At 42.7% G+C, this 20,967-nt stretch overlaps 2 long non-coding RNA genes across 3 annotated transcripts in view; one reads left to right on the top strand and one right to left on the bottom strand.

Annotated features, from left to right (window-relative positions):
* Positions 1 to 7,618, bottom strand: part of LOC134471378 (uncharacterized) — a 28,892-nt gene extending 21,274 nt beyond the window's left edge. For both annotated transcript variants that reach the window (XR_010040820.1, XR_010040821.1), the window contains exons 1-3: positions 7,448 to 7,618; positions 562 to 642; positions 21 to 97 (exon numbers count right to left, since the gene is read on the bottom strand). This is a non-coding gene — a long non-coding RNA (uncharacterized LOC134471378). The remainder of the gene's footprint in view (positions 1 to 20; positions 98 to 561; positions 643 to 7,447) is intronic.
* Positions 7,619 to 11,411: 3,793 nt separating this feature from the next.
* LOC134471377 (uncharacterized) lies at positions 11,412 to 19,604 on the top strand. Its single transcript, XR_010040819.1, has 3 exons — positions 11,412 to 11,543; positions 16,160 to 16,336; positions 19,279 to 19,604. It is a non-coding gene; the product is annotated as an uncharacterized LOC134471377 (long non-coding RNA).
* Positions 19,605 to 20,967: the final 1,363 nt, after the last annotated feature.

Raw genomic sequence — 20,967 nt, 5'->3', positions numbered from 1 at the left:
GGAACCTGGGAAAGACTCACAGGGAGGATGCTTGATTGGTGTTTCCAAAGGAACCGATCCTACTGATGCCTGGATTTTGGACTTCTGGACCTGAGAGCTGTGAGAGAATAAACTTTTATTTTTTTAAGCTAAAAAAAAAGCTGGAAGTACTTCTATAACATTTTAAAATTATGAATTAAAAAGCAATGGTATGGCGTGCGAAACTGAAAATATAAAGACCAAAATGTGTAATAGATATTGTGAAACAGGAAGAAAATGTTCAAATGGGGAAAGGAACAAGAGAGCGGGCAGGAGGTAGGAAGGAAAGGAAAAGTAAAAAAAAAAAAGAAAGGAAAGAATGGAAACAAAGCTTTGTAAATAGGGAGGGGAGAAAGGATAAAGGGAGGGTAGAGGAATGGGGAAGAACAAATCAAGTTGTACCATGTACAAATTTTCTATGATGATGGTAATCATTATGTTTAGCTAAAGTGTACCAATAGAATCTTATTAGAAAAAAAAGCAGTGGTATGAAAGATAATATCAAGAAAATGACAAGACAAGCCACAGACTGGCAGAACGTACCTGCAAGAGACACCATTGATAAAGAACTGTTATCCAAAAGATCGTTATATCCAAAACATGCAAATAACTCTCAACACTGAACTGTAAGAAAATGAAAAACTCAATTTAACACCACTGACCTCTGAGGACACACTGACAGCAAATAAGCTTATGAATAGATGTTCAACAACATATTGCATCAGGGAACTGCAAATTCCCTGGTCATAGACACCAGGTCACACCTACTAGAATGGCCAAATCTAAAGTGCTGACAGCACCAAATGTTGACAAGGATGTGGAGCATCTGGAATTCATTCCCTCCTGGTGGGACTGTAAAACAGGTCTGGTGGGTCTGGAAAACAGACTGGCAGTTCCTTACAAAAAAGAGCTACTCTTACCATACATGATCCAGTAGCAACACTCTTTCAAAATTATTCAAATGAATTAAAATCCTATGTCCATACAAAAGCTACCCGCAGATGTTTCTGGCAGCTTTATTTGTAACTGACAAAATTTGGAAGCGAGTAGGAGTCTATAGCTAGTGATCATGTCGATTAACTGGTACCCCAGGTGATGGGAGCTATCAAGCCATGAAAAAACAGGGAGAAATTTTAAATGCCATTCACCAAGAGCAAGAAGCCAATTTGTATGGTTCTAACTATGTGACATTCTGGAAAAGGCAAAACCATGGAGACAGTGAAAAGACCAGTGATTGCCAAGAGTGAGAGGAGAAGGAGGATAAACAAGTGAAGTACAAAAAATCTAACCCCATATGAGATTATAATGGTGGATGTATGTCATTAAATACAGTATTTGCCCACACCCATGGAAGATATACCAAAAATGAGTTCTGATGTGAACCATGTGGATAATAATCTTGTTCACGTGTAGGTTCATCAACTGTAACAAGTGTGGCAGGTGTGTGTATCTATCTACAGTCTCACAGGACAAGGTGGTGGAGGATTTCGATAGTGATGGAGGCTGTGCATGAATGGAGACAAGGATTTATAGGAACTCTCCATAACCCCCATTCAACTTTTCTGTGATCTTGCAACTGCTTTCAAAATAAAGTTTATTAATTTGCAAGAAGCAACAACATTCAAAACTTTTCTGGGGTTTACTCCAAAAAAGAAACACCTCTAGGTAACAGATGGATAGAATAATATTGAGAAAATCATAGCCAGGCATGGTGGTGCACGTCTGTAATACCTGCATTCAAAAGGCTGAAGCAGAAGGATTGTTGTGAGTTCAAAACCAACCTGGGTTACAAAGTAAGCTCAAGACCAGCTTAAACTGCACTGCAAGACCTTGTCTCAAAAACACACATAAAAATGTTAATCATTGTTGAAGCAGTGAATCCATATTTTTGCATCTTTGAAATTTTTCTTAATAAGATTTCTAAAAGGCAATGAATATAAATAGGCAGAAGAGAAAGGCTAGAATGAATCCTGTGGCACTGGACTGGCATTGGACCTGTCAGTAGGAATTCAGCCATATAGATTTATACACGAACAGAACAAGCATGTGTGTGGCCTGGTTAGCATTCCCACCTCTACACTCTTGGAAGGCTTCGAAGCTCAACACCTCAGTAGTGATGAGCACCCCCAGCACTCACATCAGGCTTTCCCAATACCAGTCCTTGAAGAAGTAAGTGGTTAATTCCAGAATTAAGAAAAATAAAATGGGGCTGGGGATTTAGCTCAGCAGCATAAGCACCTGCCTTGCAAGCAGGGAGTCGTGAGTTCGATCCCCGGTACCGATAAAAAGGAAAAAGACAAAAAAAAAAAAAAAAAAAAGAAAAAGAAAATGCAGAACAGCCCAGAGCATCTTGTACCACCAAAAAGTAATAAAGTATTAAGAAAATGCTTGAAAAGATGGGAGTGTATTAAAAGAACTCAGGGCTGATCTAAAATAGATCCCAGTACTAAAAACTGAAGCAGTTTATGAGCAAAAAAGAGACAATAGTATTACCTTCAACTCAATTTGTAAAACAAACACACAAATTCAAGTTGACATAAATAAATAATAAATAGGTAGGGAAGAAGGGATACAGAAGGCTTCTTCCTCATAAATGTAGAAGTGATAAGGGAAATAGAGAAACCGTTGTTACAACCCCACCATACCCATTGTTACAACCGCACCATAACCATTAAACTCTACACTTGGTTTCTTGCTTGGTTATCACTGTTATGAAATCCCTAATATTAGGGCTGAGTACATAGCTCAGTGGCACAATGCTTACCTGTAAGGTGTGAGGTTGTGAGTTTGATTCCCGGCACACATACATACAAAAAAATAAAATAAAATGAAATCCCTAATATGTTTTTTGCTTGTTTTGGTTTGGTTTTGGTACCAGGGATTGAATTCATAACCTCACGCTTGCCAGGCAGGCACTTATGCCACTGAGCTAAATTCCCAGCCCAGAAATTCCTTATCTATTTTGAGAAAGAGGCCCTGCACTTTCACTCTGCACTGGGAAAAACAGAAACTTCACAGTGGAGGAACCAGGAGGACATTATCTTAATTGCCTAATCAAAGCTAATATGCCCAATACACTATATCAAGAAAAGCATACTTTTGCTTTCTTTTTCCCTAGAATCCAGAAATACTGATCTAATCTAATCCAAAAAAAAGAAGAACTTGAAAATCCAGGGACTTTCTACCAAATGTCTAACCATTACTTAAGAACTGTCAAGGTCCTGAATGACAAGAGACTGAGGAAGTGTCACAGACAAACTGGATCCTAGACTGGGTCCTGAAATAGAAAAAGAACTTCCGGTGACAAACGACTGAAAGTCAAGTGGAGTCCACATGTTGGCTAACAGCAGGAGGCAACGCCAGGTTTCTGACTGCAGACCTTGTACGAAGATAGTGAAGCATATTCGGGAAGGCGGGAAAAGGCCAGAAGGGAAATCTGGGTACCACCTGCAACTTTTCTCCACGTCTGCCATGATTCCAAATGGATTTGAAATTTAAAAGCCATGACAAAGTATGGCACAGGCAAAGCCGAAAGACATGGCACAAACTGTGAGGAATAGGGCCGGCAGCTCCTGTCACAGACAGAGGGCCACTCTACTTCATGTATAAAGAGCTTCAAAAAGATCAATAAGCACCCAACAAGGAGGAAATGAACAAATAACTCAAAAAGTAATACAAATAGGTCTTGAATGTATGAAAAAATATCAAACTCACTCAGAGAACTGCAAATTAAAACTATGAACACCAATTTTCACCTGTGAAGTTGGCAAAATGCCAATGAGAGCATCCCACACTCCCAGGGACAAGTTGGTGGTGAAAGTGGAGTTTCTCACACCCTCTGCGGGAGTGCGAATTGGCACAGGCCCTTCTGGGAGGCGATCTGGAAGCATCTATCAAAATTAAGCTAAGTTCTTTGACCGGGCAGTTCCTCTTTTGCATTTGCAACTGATTTATAAACAGAATGTCACGTGGATGAGGCTGCACACTTGCAAACAGGGAAAATAGGCATACTCATACCATCGGAGAAAACCAGGGGTGGGGCAAAGGAGGGTCCCCACCATGGGATACTTTATAAAATACTCTCTAAAGGAATTTTGATATACACACACATATACGACTAAATAAAATGAAAACACTGAATGAGGAAGTGACTGGGGAGCAGGGAGAAGGAAGAACAGACAGGCACTGGTCCAAGGGTACAAAGTTCCAGCGTTGAAAGTGCTAGCGATCTGTTGTGCAGCACTGTGCCAGCAGTTCACAACACTGCTGTATAATTAAAAACTGAAGAGATAGAGCTGAGGTTCAAAGTTCTTATGGGGGAGATGGTTTTAGAAGGGCTTTAAATTTATGACATTGTTATGGTGAAAGTTTTTTATCTTCTTCTCTTTAAACTCATCAAGATGTACACACTAAATCTATCCATAAATCATACTTCAGTCTGAAAAACAATAAGGAAGTACTTTGTCTACTAATATGGAAAGATTTCCAAGATACGCCAATAACTGGAGACAGGGAATGTGAAAATGGAAAGAACGAGGGCCGAGCTCTGTGCAAGAAAGAGGGAATAAGCATCTGTATTTGTATTTTGTTTGATATGCATTCAGACATGCCAAAAGGATATCTGATAAACTGAAAACAGGATTTCAGAGGACAGAAAAGATGGTGGCAAATAGAAATAGAGCGCAGAAGGAAGAGAAAAAACTTTCATAATATCCTGTTCGTATTTTGAATTATGAGCCATTTAATGTATTACTTACTCAAAAATTAAACAAAAAGCTACACAGAAATTATCATATAAAGAGTATGAGTATAACCAAAAAAACCGTACCAAGCATCATATTCATTTCTTAGAATAAAAGGTGCATTTTGAAGTTTGCTGTGACAAGACTAAAGGCACACATAAGACCCAAACATTTTAAAATAATTCAGATTATATAAATATGCCAAACCTGAATCACCAAGCTAAAGAAATCATGCACATTTTTCTTTTGGTTCTTGTTATGTTTCTATGGAGAAGTGAAGTTTTTGCTTGTTTATTGGGAAGGAGCGGGGAGGAAAAAGGAGCAAGGGAGGATAGTTCACTGGAGGTCCAGGATATAAGTTTATTTGAGAGCTCCTAGGTGCAGGAAGCCCAGCCAGCGGAAGCAGCTTCCATCAGAAGCAGTCCAGAGTCCACTAAGAAGAAGGACTTCTTGGGGCTGACCTGAAATCAAGCAGACTTCCAAAGCCAACCGGACATCCTTTCCGGCCTTTTTGGATACGGGGTCTTCCGGAAGATGAGCAGCTCTTCCCCGAGGCTGCATTACTTTACCTTTTTACCTACTACTTTTCTACCACCACATTTTCACTTTTGGAAGAAACCCATGCTTTGGAGACTGCTAATCTTTCTCCTCTAGGCAATAACTACAATGCACAGGCAAACCTCAAGCACCCATCAGAGCTCAGCGCTGCATTTCTAAAGAGACACAGGTGAGGGCTTCGAAGACAGGGAAGTGAGTATAGGGGTTGCCTTGAGAGTCCAGGGGAGCAGCAGGGACCATGGACACTCCCCTTCCCTCCCCTTCATTCTAGCTTCCTTTTCAGGGCAGCTGACACCATTCCATTGCTGCTTCCATTCACCCCTTCCATTCATTCTCCAGACAGAACCTAAGAGACTTTCACAGGAGTAAATCGAGACCTGGTCATTGCTCAAGGGCACTGAAGCCCTCACTTCATTGCTTGGCCTCACACGCTCTCCAGGTCCCTCTGGTCTCCAGCCCACTCCCCTCACTCACCCCTTCCAGCTGCACCAGCCAGCCTGCCTCCTCCCATTGCCTCAAGACCCAACTCAGTTCTGCTGCAGGCCCTGGTTCTAGCTGAGCCCTCCCAGACCTACTGGTAGCGCTCCATCTCCACCTTGGACAGATGCTTCCTCTCTGGACAGACAGATGACCCAGGTCGGTGAGGTCCAAGGTGAATTCAAACCTCAACTTTGCAGATAATCCCCTCTTGGGCCTTCCAGTTTAGGAAGGCTTGTGCTGGGAAAGTGAATACAATGAGAGTTCAGAGTACAATGCATCGAATGCTCCTGTACCCCCAGGTTCCTGTGTTGAAATGTGATGGGATTAGAAGTGATTCCTCCACTGGCGATTAGGCCAAGAGGTAGAGCCCCTATGAATGGGGTTAGTGCCCTGCTAAGAGAGGGCCCAAAGAGCTAGTTAACTCTTCCCACCATGTGAAGACACATCTGAGAACAAGGAAATGGGCCCTCACCAGACACCAAACCTTGGCCTTGGACTTCTCAGCCTCTAAAAATGTGAGGAGTTCCTGTTTTTTATAAGCTATCTTGTTGATAGTATTTTGCTGAAACAACCAAACAAATGGACAGAACACAAGAGATACACACACATAGCAGTTTCTATGTCTGAGCTTGGAGATCCATTGCAGGCTTCCAGTATGAAGACAGGCCCAAGCTCTTCTCAGCCTAAGAATCCTGCCCAGAAAAGCCTCTTTGTCCACCTTTCTCCACACCAGACACAAGACCCAGGACAAGGCAGAGAAGGACTGACCATGCACCTGCTTCTACCAGGAAAGCAGAATGCGTGCCTTATCTCAGTAGAAAAGCAGCAGCTTTGACCTATCCTTTCCAGCTACTCAAAGCTCTTAGATTACCTCACTGTCCCACAAGATAAAGAACACAGATAACTGTCATGTCTCTATTATGAGCAAGAAAATCGATATCTGGGAAGATCAAATAATATACTATCACACTCAGTAGTTAGTGGGGAGTTGGGTTTCAAATCCAGATTTTCTGGTTTTCTTTTTCTTAAAAGCCCAAAACTGTGTCTCTTCCTCTCCTTCTTTGCTGAAAATAAATAGAAATGACAGCATCTGAATTTTAGTGAGTTCATAAACGAAGCATTTTCATTTTTACAATGGATTGAAAGATCCAATTTTAACCCAGATTGGTAGCAACATTTGTGCTAAGTGGATTAGATCTTTCTAGAACCCTCAAATCACAGAATTCCTATGCCCTCAGACCCACATTCAGATGTTCATTTCATTCCTTGGCACCTCTACCTTCTCTCCCAATGACTAATCCTTCATCTTTTCCCCTTAGACCCACCCATTCACCAACCACTCAGGTGCCCAGAGCACTCAGGAGTAGAAGTCAAAGACCAGGCAGAAACCAACCCAACTACTTTGAATTAAATGTTTCCATTACCTAATCTGAGACGGGTACTCTGGAGGAAGAGTAAAAAAGAGTTTAGTCAGGTGAGACACTAGCTGGCTGGCTCTGGAGTGAGGGAGAAATGGGACAGGCCAAGCAGTGCCTGAGGAAGTTGGGATGGTGGAGGGGCTGGGCATGCAGCTGGCCTGTGTGGTCCTGCGCAGGGGAGGCTGGACAGACGCAAGCCCTGAGGAGTTGGGTAGGGGCTCTTGTGGTTACCATTGCTGTCTCCTCTGCTGCAGAAGCCAGGGGTCAAGTTCAGGCCTGCTAGTTTCTAGCGATATGAGCTTGCCACTCCACCGGGCAGGAACTGATCAGATGCTTGTCAGGATGTTTGTCAGCGTGCCTCTAAAATGAGTCAATATCAGCCACGTTTCTCTTGTTCTAGCCTCACTGTATGCAGCAAAGTCCAGCAGGAAGTCCAAAGTCTGGTTGGCCCAGATGGAGTCACATGCCCTCACGCGGTCAGTGGGAATGCTTGCTTCACACAGCCAAGGCACCTGACCTTGGACATGGAATTCACTGGAAGGAAACAGGCTGCTACAGCCAGAAGGCACGAATGCTCAAGAGGTCAAACAACCAGAAGTCTTCATTCCAATCCAGTCACGGAAGGACCGACCTCAGAATCTAACCCTAAAAATTTGAGTTGCTCATCGGCTTTTAAAATGTCTAACAGATATCATGCCAAGTTGTCAAATAAAGTCCAAAGCACCTCATCTAGCCATTTCTGGGGATTTTATCAGGTACTGTAGTTCCCACTAATAGTCCGGGTATGCAGTTATTGTTTGGGTTGTGACATTTCTCTCTGTGGATCTCTTGCCAAGCCTCGCTTGGGCTTCTACATCCACCCACAAAGCATATGGAGACTTGGCTGGAAGCAGCCCCTGGGAGGCCCACCCAGCCCACAACACTTCACACCAGGGGGTGCTAAGGACTGGAACTCTCCTCCAGCTATGCTAAGCAGCGTGCCCACTTATGGTGAGTAATGCACACACACAAGGATGCAGCACTGTTTGAATCCCTGCAGACTCTTCTCCTAATGCCCATCAGGAGAAGAGGTAGTCAAGAAATCACATTGTGTTCATGACTTTGGCACAAAAAAGAGGAAGGCAGAGCTCTGCTTATTATGAAAATGAAATGATCTCTAATCTGTGCTGTTTAGAGCAAGGTGCCAACCCTTGTGCAGAGTTAAACACCACTTGTGTAAAAAAAGCAGTCATATTTTGTTCCTTTTCATATGTGTAGACAGCAGTGACAAAACCATTAAATCTGAAGTCTTCAGTTTTCCCACCATATCATAAGGATGAAAGGAGCACCCTGAGCTGGGCGTGGTGGCTCATGCCTGTAATCCCAGCACTCAGGAGGCTGAGGTGGGAGGATCGTTGCAAGTTCGAGACCAGCCTGGGCTACAAAGTGAGCTCAAGGCCAGCCTGAACAGCATAGCCAGAGCCCATCTCAAAAAAGACAAAAAAAAAAAAGAGAGAGAGCACCCTAAGGCAGAAAAGGGCTGAGCAAGATGGAGGAGCAAGAAAGAAAGAGAGATGAATCAAGCAGATAGAAGATAACTTTTTTTTTTTAAACTTTTACAGAGTGGTATCATAGAAGGCAATTTGCAATATTTTGGGCCACCTAACAACTTCATGTGTCTAAGGAACTCTCTCTTTAGGAAGCAGAATTTTCTTCATAATAGAAGTTGAAATACCAGAGACACACATTTCCAGTTTCTCTGGCAGGGCATGTATGGAAACACAGCTCTGTTGGTCACATCAGCTCACCCAGTGACACAGGTCAGTGATATAAAGCCCTCTGCAAAATTCACTTAGTGAACAGGATGGTGGTGGCAGTATAAGTCTCCAGGGTGGCAGTGCCAGGTCCTCACAGGTAGCAACCAGGATCCAGAGTAGGGAGAGAAACACTGCAAGCTGCAGCTATCATGCCCATGCTAGTGGGCATGACATTTTTATTTTATTGTGTTGTAATTTCATTTATTTTATGAATAGGAAAGGGTACTTATTTATTTATTCATGTTCTGAGTCAGAGTCTTGCTATGTAGTTCAGTCTTGCCTTTAACTCACCATGTAACCCAGACTGGCCTTGAACTTGCAGGGATCCTTCTGCCTCAGCTTCCCAAGAGCTAATTACAGGGTTATGCCACCATGACCCCAGCATTCATGACATTTTTAGCCACATTAAGCCTGCAACATACTTTGGGGGGGTCTTGCTTGCTGAGCTGACCACCCCCCCCTTCAGCTGTGAGTCACCCAGAGAGTCTGTGAGTGCCGGTATTACCACAACAGTAATTCTGCCACTCACACCCAAGACTCCTACTTGTCACATGGACGACCATCAGTACCCCTCTCCTCTGTGTTCTCCAGAGACCTTCAGTTGAGATCTAGAAAACACTTGGGCTAGAACAGAAGTGAAGCCAGGTTTGTGTTCCTTCTGGCTGTGTCACGAAGGCATAGAGATGAAAGCCAGGACTTATTTAGGTCCCATACAACGTGGTTATGGGACAGCGTGACCGCTGGGAGGACACACGCCAACCTGTTCCCAGCGGCTGTCCCTGAGGAGTGTGTCACCCGCGGAGGGAGATTTTTATTTTCCTTTGAATTTTTCCTTCAAGTTTTTTTTTTTTTTACCACATTCATATATTATTTTTAAACATTTAAAAAATACTTATTTAAAAATGTTATGTGTCTACCAATATATATCAGCATGTCTATATATGAGAAAAGATAAAGTCGAATATGCACTCTGGCATAAAAACTGCCTTTTGAAGAAGCAGGCGATGGGAAGCTGGTAGTCTGCTAACACCGGTTGAGAATCTTCACTTGCTGAGATGTCAGGATTGCATGCTCTTTTTAAAAGTTTTTTATCTGGCATGTCTTGGTGCTACTTTATATTACTTGTGTAATAAATGATTATGTTTAAAAATAATGTTAAACAACCAGCAGAATAGCTCCACTCTGCAGCAGAACTAAGACAAGGCAGGGATGGCGAGAGAAGAAGCCCAGATTTGCAGACAAGAGGCAGGAGATACATAATCGGCAAATTCATAAAAGACCTCCAGTGGCCCTGACAGTCACTGCCCTCAGACTGAAAAGAAAATTTGCCACACGGTCAAATAGAAGAGAGCTATTAAAAATTGTGGTATGCTCATACAATGGAATATTACTCAGCAATAAAAAGAAAATACCACGGAAATCTGAATTAAATTTATATGAAATTCTAGAGAAGGCAAAATTATGACCACAGGAAGTAGGCAGACATAGAGGAGAATGGCTATAGGGGGCAAGAAGAAAATGTGGGGAGTGATAGATATTTACACTAATACACAACTTATGTCACAGCATCCTTAAAATGGGTAGTTTTATTGTATCCCAAGTGTATCTCTTATAAGTTGATCTTAAAAAACATGAATAATGAATGGTTCTGAGAGAATCTGATATTTACACCCTGTGACTGAGTAACAGAAGTGTGTGGCCACTCTTAGGCCACACTCTCAGGGGCCAGTTGGATGCAGGACATAACTAGATGAGGCCCTAATTTCGAGCATCTGGGAGAACAGAGCTTTCCCGAGCTGTCTCCTACAACCTCTGAGCAGAGCTTCCCCCTGCTGTCTCCCCACATCTTCTGAGCAGGCACCAAAGGAGACCAAGCTGAGGTGAGCAGGTGACATGAAACCCTCCCCCAGGCCCCCCTACAGGTCTCAGGCAGCCCAGAAAGGAGGATGACAACAACCCACTGCCTCCTGGAGGAGACCCAACCACCCCACCTGCAGACAGCATCACCAGGACAGTGTAGGCTGGCCAGAGGTTCTGGATCTGTGTATCCCAATAGGCTCCAAAAGGTGATACTGGTTTGGGTAGAGGAAGGTCCATGTCTCTACCTCCAAGGGACCCACACAGTGAGAGTCCATCAGAAGCGGAGTGGTGGGCTCCGTCTGAGCCCTGACGGTGCAGGGAGGCCAGCAGGGCCCTGGCTCACGCCCGTGGTTCACTCCCTCTTCATTCCGGGGCAGGAGTGGAGAACTGCACACATCACTGATCGTCGGGTCCTGGGGCAAAAGGCAGAGCATTCCAACAGCAGTTGTCACCTACAGTGATTGCAGAAGGCAGGACGGGCCACGTGCAGAGCTGGTGAGAAGGCACATGGGAAATACCTTGCCCGGTTGTAAAAAAAGGAGCGGTTGAGAGGGAAAGGTTACAGTGAGTTTCAGCTCCAGCCAGCTCCTGGCAGCTGCAAGTGGATTTATGTGTGTCACCATGAGAAGGTGGGCTCTGAGCTGAAGGCAGAATAGCATCTTTATCCTGAGGTCAGTACTTGATGAGAAGATTCCTGCTGAGGCAGGAAGAGGTGGCAAATTTGAGTTCAGCCTGTGCAACTTAGGAACTTACTGAGACTCTGTCTCAAAAAATAAAAATAAAAAGGGGCGGGTACAGCTCAGTGCAAAGGCCCCTAGATTTAACCTCCAGGTACAGAAAAAGAAGAGGATGAGCAAGAAGAGGAAGAAGAGAAAAAGGTAGTGAAAAAGGAGGAGGAACAAGGGAGGAGCAGGAAGAGGATGAGGGGGAGAACACTCAGAAGCTCCAAAGATTAGAGTCAGTTGAAGCTATGTTAAAAGAAAATAAACAATGATGATTAATCATTACAACAACTTCCATGGGTCTGTAATCTCCTGGTTTCTGGAGTGCTTCTGTTTAAACACATTTGATCTTTATGGTAACATCAGGGACAAGGAACATACTATCCAAGTTCAAGGTCGCACTGTAAGTTGTTATATCAATTCAGAAAAGCACCTTTAAAAATGTAACTCATTGACTAACACAGTTCAGTATAATTGCATGTCATTAAAATTACCTAACACAGAAAAAGTATCTAATTTGTATTTAGAACTTTGTGATATTTGAGTGAGCCTCAGACATCAGCTTTTCATTCACAGCCAGCCCAAACTGGCTCATTAGCACAGACTCTTCATGTGTAAACACACTGTCCCTTGGCTTACATTTTCATCTGCAGCGCTGACAGCTGATAACTGGTCAGTATTTACTTTTACTATTGTAAGGTTTTCATTAAAATGAATACCTAAATTCAGGAGTCACATGGACCACAGTGTTAAACCATCTTTGCATTGCTACAACAAAGTATCTTTAAAACAATTTTTTTGAGGAATATAGGTTTGTTGTAGCTCATGGTTTCCGAAGTTTCAGTCAATGGTCACCTGGTTCAGTTTTTTGTTTTTTTGGTTTCTTTGACCTGTGGGGAGGAGGCAGAGACATCTCGGCAGAAGGGAATGCCAGAGAAAACTGCTCATGAATAGCAGCCTGAAATGGGGGGAGGGGGAGTGCGCTCGTGTGTGTGTGTGTGTGTGTGTGTGTGTGTGTGTGTGTGCGCGTGTGTGTGTGTGTGAGAGAGAGAGAGAGAGAGAGAGAGAGAGAGAGAGAAGAGGGGGAAAAGACAAGGGAAAGTAAGTAGATGGGGAAGGGATGGGGAAGAGGAAGAGGTAGAAGAAGGAAGAGCAAGGTGTAGTCCTGGAATCGTGTCCCTTACCCTAAATTTCCAATACCTCGCAGCAATGCTGTTAAATTATGAACCCATCAATGAATTAATTCACTGGTGAATGTTAAAGCCCTCATGATCCAATCACTTAGGAACCCATAAGCTTTTTAGGTAGGAACTGTTATATGCAAACCGTAGCTAAGCCCAGGGCAAACCAGAGCTTGTCAATCCAACAGCAGGAACACAAACTGTAGGCACATGGAGGTCTGACATCAAGCCCCCTTAGACAGACCGGAAGACTGCGGCCACAGAGAAGGAAAGAAAGGATCGAGTGCAAAGACCAGGAGGCTGCAGATGTCTAAGGAGAACAGCATCTGTACCGTCAGTACTCTACAAGCTCTCTGCTGAGATTCTAAAATAACCTTCTTTTCTTGCTTAACCCAAAGCAGTATCCTTTAGAAATTCTAACAACATTTTACAAATTGCTTTTCCCTTTCTGAGTACAAACATCTTTCCAAAGTATCCTTTTAAACTCTGGTTACACTATAGTTAATGACTCCTGCACAGAGATGATGGTTGGACACTTAGATTTTCTCTTTTTTTTTTTTTTTCCTGTTGTAACAATGCTACAGTGAGTATTTTCTGAGAGTTTGGTTTTGTTCTTTGCACAGAGACACATGGTGTCTTTTTAGCAACATTCCCTGACCAGCATCCCCCCAGTTATGACCACCAAAACCATCTCTAGAGATCACCATGTGTCCTTAAGGAGACCCAATTAGCTCCAGCTGAGAGCCACTGCCACTATGGGCAGATGATCCCTCCTTTCACAGAGTTTGGGAGGAAAACTCAGCCTTCACCTGCTGTGATCCTCTCTGCCTCCAGGTTGCCCCTGTAATCAAGGTAAATGACACTGCCACACCCTGGTGTGCACTGGGAAAGAGCGCTGCAGGCCAGGCATTCTGAAATCACGGCATTATCGATATCCTTACAATTATGATTGCAGCACTACACACTGGCCTGTCTGTACAGGAAATCTAATAAGCAAGGGTATCCAGAAACAGGGTAACACGAACATCTCCACCCTGTACAAAGCCAAAATCATCCACAATCTTGGGGTTCATTGTCTTTCTCCTTCAATCACTCACTTATTTTTATTGACTTTGAAGACCCCTAAAGCATACAGCCCAAAGCTTCAGGTTAGGGACCCTTTCTTTGAGGACACACAGACATCTCAATGATAGTCTGTGTCTGTATGTTACCTGGATCTTCTGCTGGCTGGAGAATTTTTTGATAGAATAATTGTCAAAGCATGCTCCAAATTGTTCCAATGGTCCCTAAATAGTTTTCCATGTACTTAGAGCCCCAATCCAGCTGGCACCTGGCAGTCTCATCTGTCTCAGGCTTGGAAATGCTCCTGCTCTGCTGGCTGGGTGCCACTGCACCATCTACACTGTCCTTGCTTTGCTTTTAACTTTCTCCACCTCCGTGATGACACACACTCTAGCATGCTGGCTGCATGACCCTGGGTTGCTTCCCTAACTTCTACAATGTCTCAGTAAGATTCTCATCAGCACGATGAATATTCCTGCTGAGTTACCGTGAGGAGTAAATGAGGTAAAGAAGTGCAGGTTCAATTAATGCCAGTTACAACTAATTTTGTACCACCCTAATTATTGTCTGATTTCCCTTTGGCCAAGACCCATCTAAAAATTATATGACACAGGAAATATAAATTGTTTCTACTTATTCCATAATTACATATTTAATTACAAGTTAAATGTGCACTTCAAGCAAAAACCAAAACAGAACATGGAAAAATGAAAATAACAATTGTGGGAACACAGGTAGATAACTAATAATGTACTGTTTATATAGCATGGGAAAAGTAAATTTAAAAGAGCTGTGCTAGGTGGGCTGAAGATTTGGACTGCATGATTTCCTTCTTTATACTAGTTTTGAATTTGGATTGTTCCTGTTTTTTCTAGGACCTTCAGTACATCATTAGATTATTTATTTGGGCTCACTCTGTCTTTCTGATGTGGACATTCAGAATTACAAACTTTTAAGACTGTTTACACTGTACCCCATAGGTTCTGGTACGTTTTACTGGTATTATCATTCCATTTTAGAATCTAATTTCTTTCTTGATTTCTTCTGAGAGTGTATTGTTCAGTTGCTATGTGTTTGCATAATTTGTGTGTCTTTTGCCAGTGATTTCCAGCTTCACTGCACTATGATCTGATGAAATTTTGATATCCATGAAGGTAAAAAGCATCTCTTCAGCTTGTGCCTTAGGTACAGCTCTATTGTTACATAACAAAATGCAGTGAGTTAAAACCAGCATTTGATTTTTGGCTGCACATGGAGGATTAGGTATTTGAGAAGCACTCAGGATGACTACCCAGAGAATCGACTTCCAGGATGGTTTATTCACACAGTTTCTAGTGGAAAATGGCAACTGTTGGCTGAGAGTTTACCCAGGGCTGTTGGTGTTGCGGATAGATTTCCTGCATTCTCCGGTGTTAACTTCCAGTGACCATTATAAAAATATTACAAACTCCATGTCCTGATCTGAATTGTTCTCTGTGTACAACCCCTGACTACAGCAATGGTCACCTAATAATTACTGACTGAAGGAAGATCCTTCAGTGGGCACAAAAGCCTTTGGGTGAACAACTGCTGGGGCACAAGGCATCACAGGACCCCCGTGTCTCCCCTCAGCTAATGCATCACCCCACAGGGCTAACACTACCTTTAAAATGGGGAAACCCGCAGAAGCCAGTGAAGCCTGCAGCTACCTCAGCTCAGCTCTGCTGTGAATGCTGAGGCCGGGCTCTTCCCAAACGCCTGTGATGCAGCCGCTGCCGTTTCACTCTGCACACAAGGGACACTCTGAGAAGCCACGACTGCAGGCAGGAAAACCAACATACTCCTTGCTGGGTTTCTCTTCCCCAAAACCAACCAAACACGCTTCTGACACGGGAGTCAGGCTCCACTCTCGCTCAGCTAGCTGCTCACCCTGGAAACCTCATCAGCCACCAGCACGGTCTTCTCCGCAGCCTTAGATCTAGGACCACGGGGCTGCAAGCTGACAAGCCATCAGTTCCAGCAGAGCCCTTTCTCCAAGAGCTTCACAGAGAGCTTCTCCAAGCTTCTAAAGTTTAGTAATTGCAGCCTCGCCTTCATCCCTCCAGCCTTGTAACTGCTACCACAATGCCACATGAGTTTGTTTCTTGCCATTTAGTGACTGGATTAACACTTTCTACCTATTTAACAACTAAAGTTCTAACTGTAAATTATGTTGCAGTGACTATGATTTGTCTCCTGACTGGATCCTGATGCAGAAATTGGTACCGGGACAAGGGTATGTATCCGCCTTCTGGAAAGTGCACGTCTTACTGAAGCATCTACTTGTCATTTCCTGTTGACCAGGATTCTAAATGATGTGGTCAAACTTCCTGTTACCAAGACTAAGACAACTGACATCTTGGGACCCTGGGATCTGGAGGTGGCAACCACCTGTTGGGGATGGGAAGACAGGCCTGTCTTTCTACCTTGCTGATCATGGAACCACTGGGGCTACCCCTACACACACCACTTGGAAAATAAGTAAGTTTTCTTTTTTGTTCTTGAAGTTTTTCATCTGAATTAATATAGTCTTGTCACATACTCTTGTCCTCAAAGCCAATGCACCACAATTAATCCTTCATTTTAGACTTTAAAACATGAAGACAGTTCAGGAAAATTATTTGCCACACCATGGTAAGGAAAAGATACCAAGGGAATCAATGCCAAGAAGAATATTACCATGTCAAGAAAAGTTGCATATTCACATGGTGAATGAGGTCAGTTAAACACAAAGAAGTGCTTAAGAAGTCAAGCACTGTATACATCACAAGCATTATTTTATTTAGCCTTCATGAAAATCCTGTGACATAAATACTAGCATCATCACTAATCTTTAAATGAGAGTACTGAGGTTTAGAAAGATTATCTTCCTAGGTCACATTAACTAGAAGTGGTAGAGCTGGAATTAGAACCCTGACAGGGGCCGGGCATGGCGACAGAAGCCTGTAATCCAAGCTACTCAAGGGGATAAAGCAGGAGTCCAGCCTAGGCACCTCAGCAAGAACTGGTCTCAAATGAAGAGCTGAGAGTATAGCTCAGTAGAAAGTATAAAGTCCTTATTTCTATCCCTGGGGGGGGGGGGCCCAGGTAGGTCTGGCTCCAAAGCTTATGCTCTTGATTAAATACTATAGCGTACAAAGGATGTAACCTGGTGACTTTGAGGTCTCTGCTTCCAGTGCAATCTTAAGACTAGAAAGCCCTCCTCAGTGCTGGGCAAGGATTCTGGGCAGAATGCAAGAGGACCACTCTAGAAGACATGAGATTCTAAACAGGAGTACTCTGTACTCCCACACTGATAGTATTTCCAAAAAGCTGGTACAGTCAACCACATTCAGTCTGATGGGAAACTTGAAAGAAGCCAGAGCTTCAGCTAAAAGAAATTTGGCTTCCTTTCAAATCAATAAGGAACGCATAAGACCTATCACAGGACTGTTCAATCAACGGGCAATATTGACTAACATTCCCAGAACACCACCTCCCCAAAATTTTTAATTGAAATTAAATTCAATAAAGGCTCCTAGAAAAAGACACAGAACCAGTGGGTGAGTACTTCAGTGTTCCTGGGCTGAAGTTAGTTCTCTAATGGCTCTGATACACAGCACAGGTTCTCCCTGAGACTTCCAAAGGTCGATTATTCATTTACCCATGCTACTAAACAACTAAACACTAGTTCACTTTAGGAATCAAACTGGCAACACCAGCTGCCAACCATTATTTTACAAAGCAGGACACAGTCAGTTGAAAATTATATTTTTCCAATTAGCACAGTGGGAAACACTGCTGAGGCATTCAGCCCAAGCCTGCAATTAGAGAACATTTGCTTGCTTCTAGAAATAGAACGAACAGGAAGTGAAGACCTGCTATCTAGGTCTTTGGCAATAATACCGGGGGAGGAGAAAGCTTGTTACCGTTTCAGTACTTTCCAGAAAATAACCATCATGCTCCTTTTAATAAGTATTTTCTGTACTGCACCAGTGTTCAGAAAAGATCAAGAAATCCTGCATTATCTCTGTAAATAACAAAAGTTTATACAAAAACCCAATCATTCGAAAGGCACATACTACTGCCAATGAGCAATTCTAGCGTTTCATTTTAGTATTCATTTTTCAAGTTTATTAATAAAGTCTCAAAAGTCTCCATCTGTCACAAAACTAAGTCTGACATGAGCATCTCTACCATCTCCAGCTGGCTGGGGCTTCTCAGCTTTTCAAGTGCCTCATTCACCTGTGTCTCAGGTGAAACAAAGGAAGGTTAAAGAATGTAGAGCTTGGGGCTGGGGGTTTAGCTCAGCGGCATAAGCACCTGCCTTGCAAGCAGGCGGTCGTGAGTTCGATCCCCGGTACCGATAAAAATGAAAAAGACAAAAAAAAAAAAAAAAAAAAAGAATGTAGAGCTTTCAGCCCAGGTGAAGATAAAGGCAGAGAACATTAAAAAGAGAAACAATTTTCACATGATGAGGAATGAGTTCAGTGACCTCGAGAAATTCAGAGAGCTAAACAAGCTTTTGGTGAGAGCCAAGAGAAAACTGTTAGCAATTAGGATATTTGCAAACATCTAATACCCAGCAAAAACACAATGATGGAGTTTTCAGCAGCTCCGGTGTCCCCACACCATGGGACCACCATACAAGGACCACCATAAGCCAGCTTTTAATGAGCAAGTCTTCACTTTGTCATCTTTGGAAAGCAATTTTATATTGCTTAGAGGTGAAAGTGAGGCAGAGTGAGAACAAATCCTTCTATTTCCTGCCAATAAGGAAATGAAAGCACTGGTTTGGCCCAGTTTAACCCGATTTTCAACATTTATGGCAACCTGCAAGTAAACACATGCACAGTTGTGTAACACTCATTTAGTGTCAACTACCATGTGACTCCACATTGACATTGATTCTAGGAATGAAACAATCTGACCCCTACATACCAAGAGGGCTTTACCACAGAATAAACAGCTTTATCTCCTCTATTCTGCAGGTATTTACGCATATACAACTACAGTTAGGCAAAATTCCTAAAGGATTTGCAAACTTTTGATAGATGTTTCCTTCAGGTAGAGAGACTGGGAAAGGGGAAACTAACCGGGTTCTTTCATTCTCTTACTTTTTATACCTAATTGTTAGAATTCTTTCCAATATGAACAGCCCAATAAATTTCTCACTTCAGAGGCTGGGGATTTAGCTCAGTGGCATAAGCACCTGCCTTGCAAGCAGGTGGTCGTGAGTTCCATCCCCAGTACCGGAAGAAAGAAAAAATAAATTCACTTTAGGGGTTGGGGGTTTAGCTCAGCGGCACAAGCGCCTGCCTTGCAAGCAGGCAGTGAATTTGATCCCTGGTACCGATAAAAAGGAAACAGACAAAAAAATTTTTTTCACTTTAAAAAAATATTACTAACATATAAACTAATCAAGCATTCTTAAATAAACACAGGTTAAAACAATGATGTTCACTCTGAATCACCACCAACACAACATCTGGGAAGACTGTGGCGGTGTGGCGGACAGGCAGGGAGATAATCACAAAACTGCGGCAGCTGGAAAGCAGATGGACTTGGCAGACCAGGGAGGCTAAAGCTAAGCTGGCCACTGGAAGGTACAGAAATTGGAGACCCAGGCATTTTGGAAGAGATGAAGGGGGCTAAAGCCAGAAAAACTGGAAGTCTAAAATGCAGGGCAGATGGAGTATTAGATGATTATTAATAAATTACTATTAATTTTACAACATATTTTGCTAACACTTTAAAAAAAAAACTGTCTCTTACACATACCCTGAAGTATTTTACAGGTGAGATATGTCTGGGATTTGGTTTAAAATAACCAAATGTGTGTGGGGAGGAAATGGATGAAACAAGAATAGCAAAGTTGATTGTTCTTGAAGCCTGTTGGCACTGGGTGACTGCATGGGGCCCCTTATGGTCTTTGAGGTACATTGTAACCATTTCCATAACAAAATTTCCCTTTTTAAAGAAATAGCATTAAGCTTCTCTGGGTTCCCAAAATCAGGTATTTATCTTCCAGGTGACACTAGGCTGGCAAGTGCACTTTGTACAAAAGGAGGCCTGGAAATGGGAAATAGGTAGGGAGCCGGGACAGGGCACAGACATCACAGCAGAAGTGGGTCCACAAAAACGACAAAGCAGGCTTAAAGCCACACAAAGGGGTCCAATAACAGAAAGAAGTATAGGTGTTCAGTGAACTTTTAAAACTTGTTAAAATATTTTAAAACAGAGAAATGAAAAATAGTAAAGTTATAATTTTTAGTACACTAATTTAAGACATCAGAAATACTGGCATTAAGTACTTTATTTTTAAATCAGCTTCTGCTATTTTACCCTTTGGGCTTTTGAGAGTTATCAAGTATCTCCAAGAAGTCTCTTATAGTCAAGTTCTGGGCCAGCATCACTTCCTCAGTGGTATCTTTCTCTTTACCGTAATCACTTCTCTTTAAGTTTACTTTCTGTAGGTTCATCTGCCTACCTAGAATTTCCAACAGCCACCCCACCAACCTTCAACTATATCTCAATGAATGTGCGGTTTGATCCCTGAAGTCATTTGTAGTTCCTGTCCCACTAAATGTTACTGTTACTTTTTACCATGACGAGCTCAATTTCTTTCAAACCACAGGTAAATTTGCAAGCTGTTGAGTGTATAATCAAGAGCCTATCCGAAAGTCTAAAGCTTTCAGGGAGACACAGTAGCACTCACTTGGTGTCTCAGGTAAGGCAAGAGGATTGCTTAAGCCCAGCAGTTCAAGACAGCCAGGGGCAATTAGCAAGATCCTATCTCAAAATAAAAACTTTTTTTTTATAGGTACCAAGGATCAAACTCACAACCACATGCTTGCAAGGCAGGCACTTATGCCGCTGAGCTAAATCCCCAGCCACAAAATAAAAACTTTTTAAAGTAAGCTTTAAAAATTGAAATAAACTTTAGCCACTGGCTATACTGATAAAAATGTTTGATGATAAAAAGCAGATTTTCACAAGAGTACCTGCAGCATAACAGCAGTCTGAAGTTAGCCTAGCATCCCTACCACTGAGCGTTAAGGGAGTAACACAATCAAAACCTGTCATGGGTTCTGCAGTCAACCAATTACCAACACACTTGGAAAGAACTGATG

The sequence above is a fragment of the Cavia porcellus genome, unplaced genomic scaffold, assembly GCF_034190915.1.
Source record: "Cavia porcellus strain 051 isolate PalLab524CR breed Dunkin Hartley unplaced genomic scaffold, mCavPor4.1 scaffold_18, whole genome shotgun sequence".
Taxonomy (NCBI): domain Eukaryota; kingdom Metazoa; phylum Chordata; class Mammalia; order Rodentia; family Caviidae; genus Cavia; species Cavia porcellus.
The sequence above is the reverse complement of the archived record's forward strand: the minus strand, read 5'-3'. Positions and strand labels throughout refer to the sequence as shown.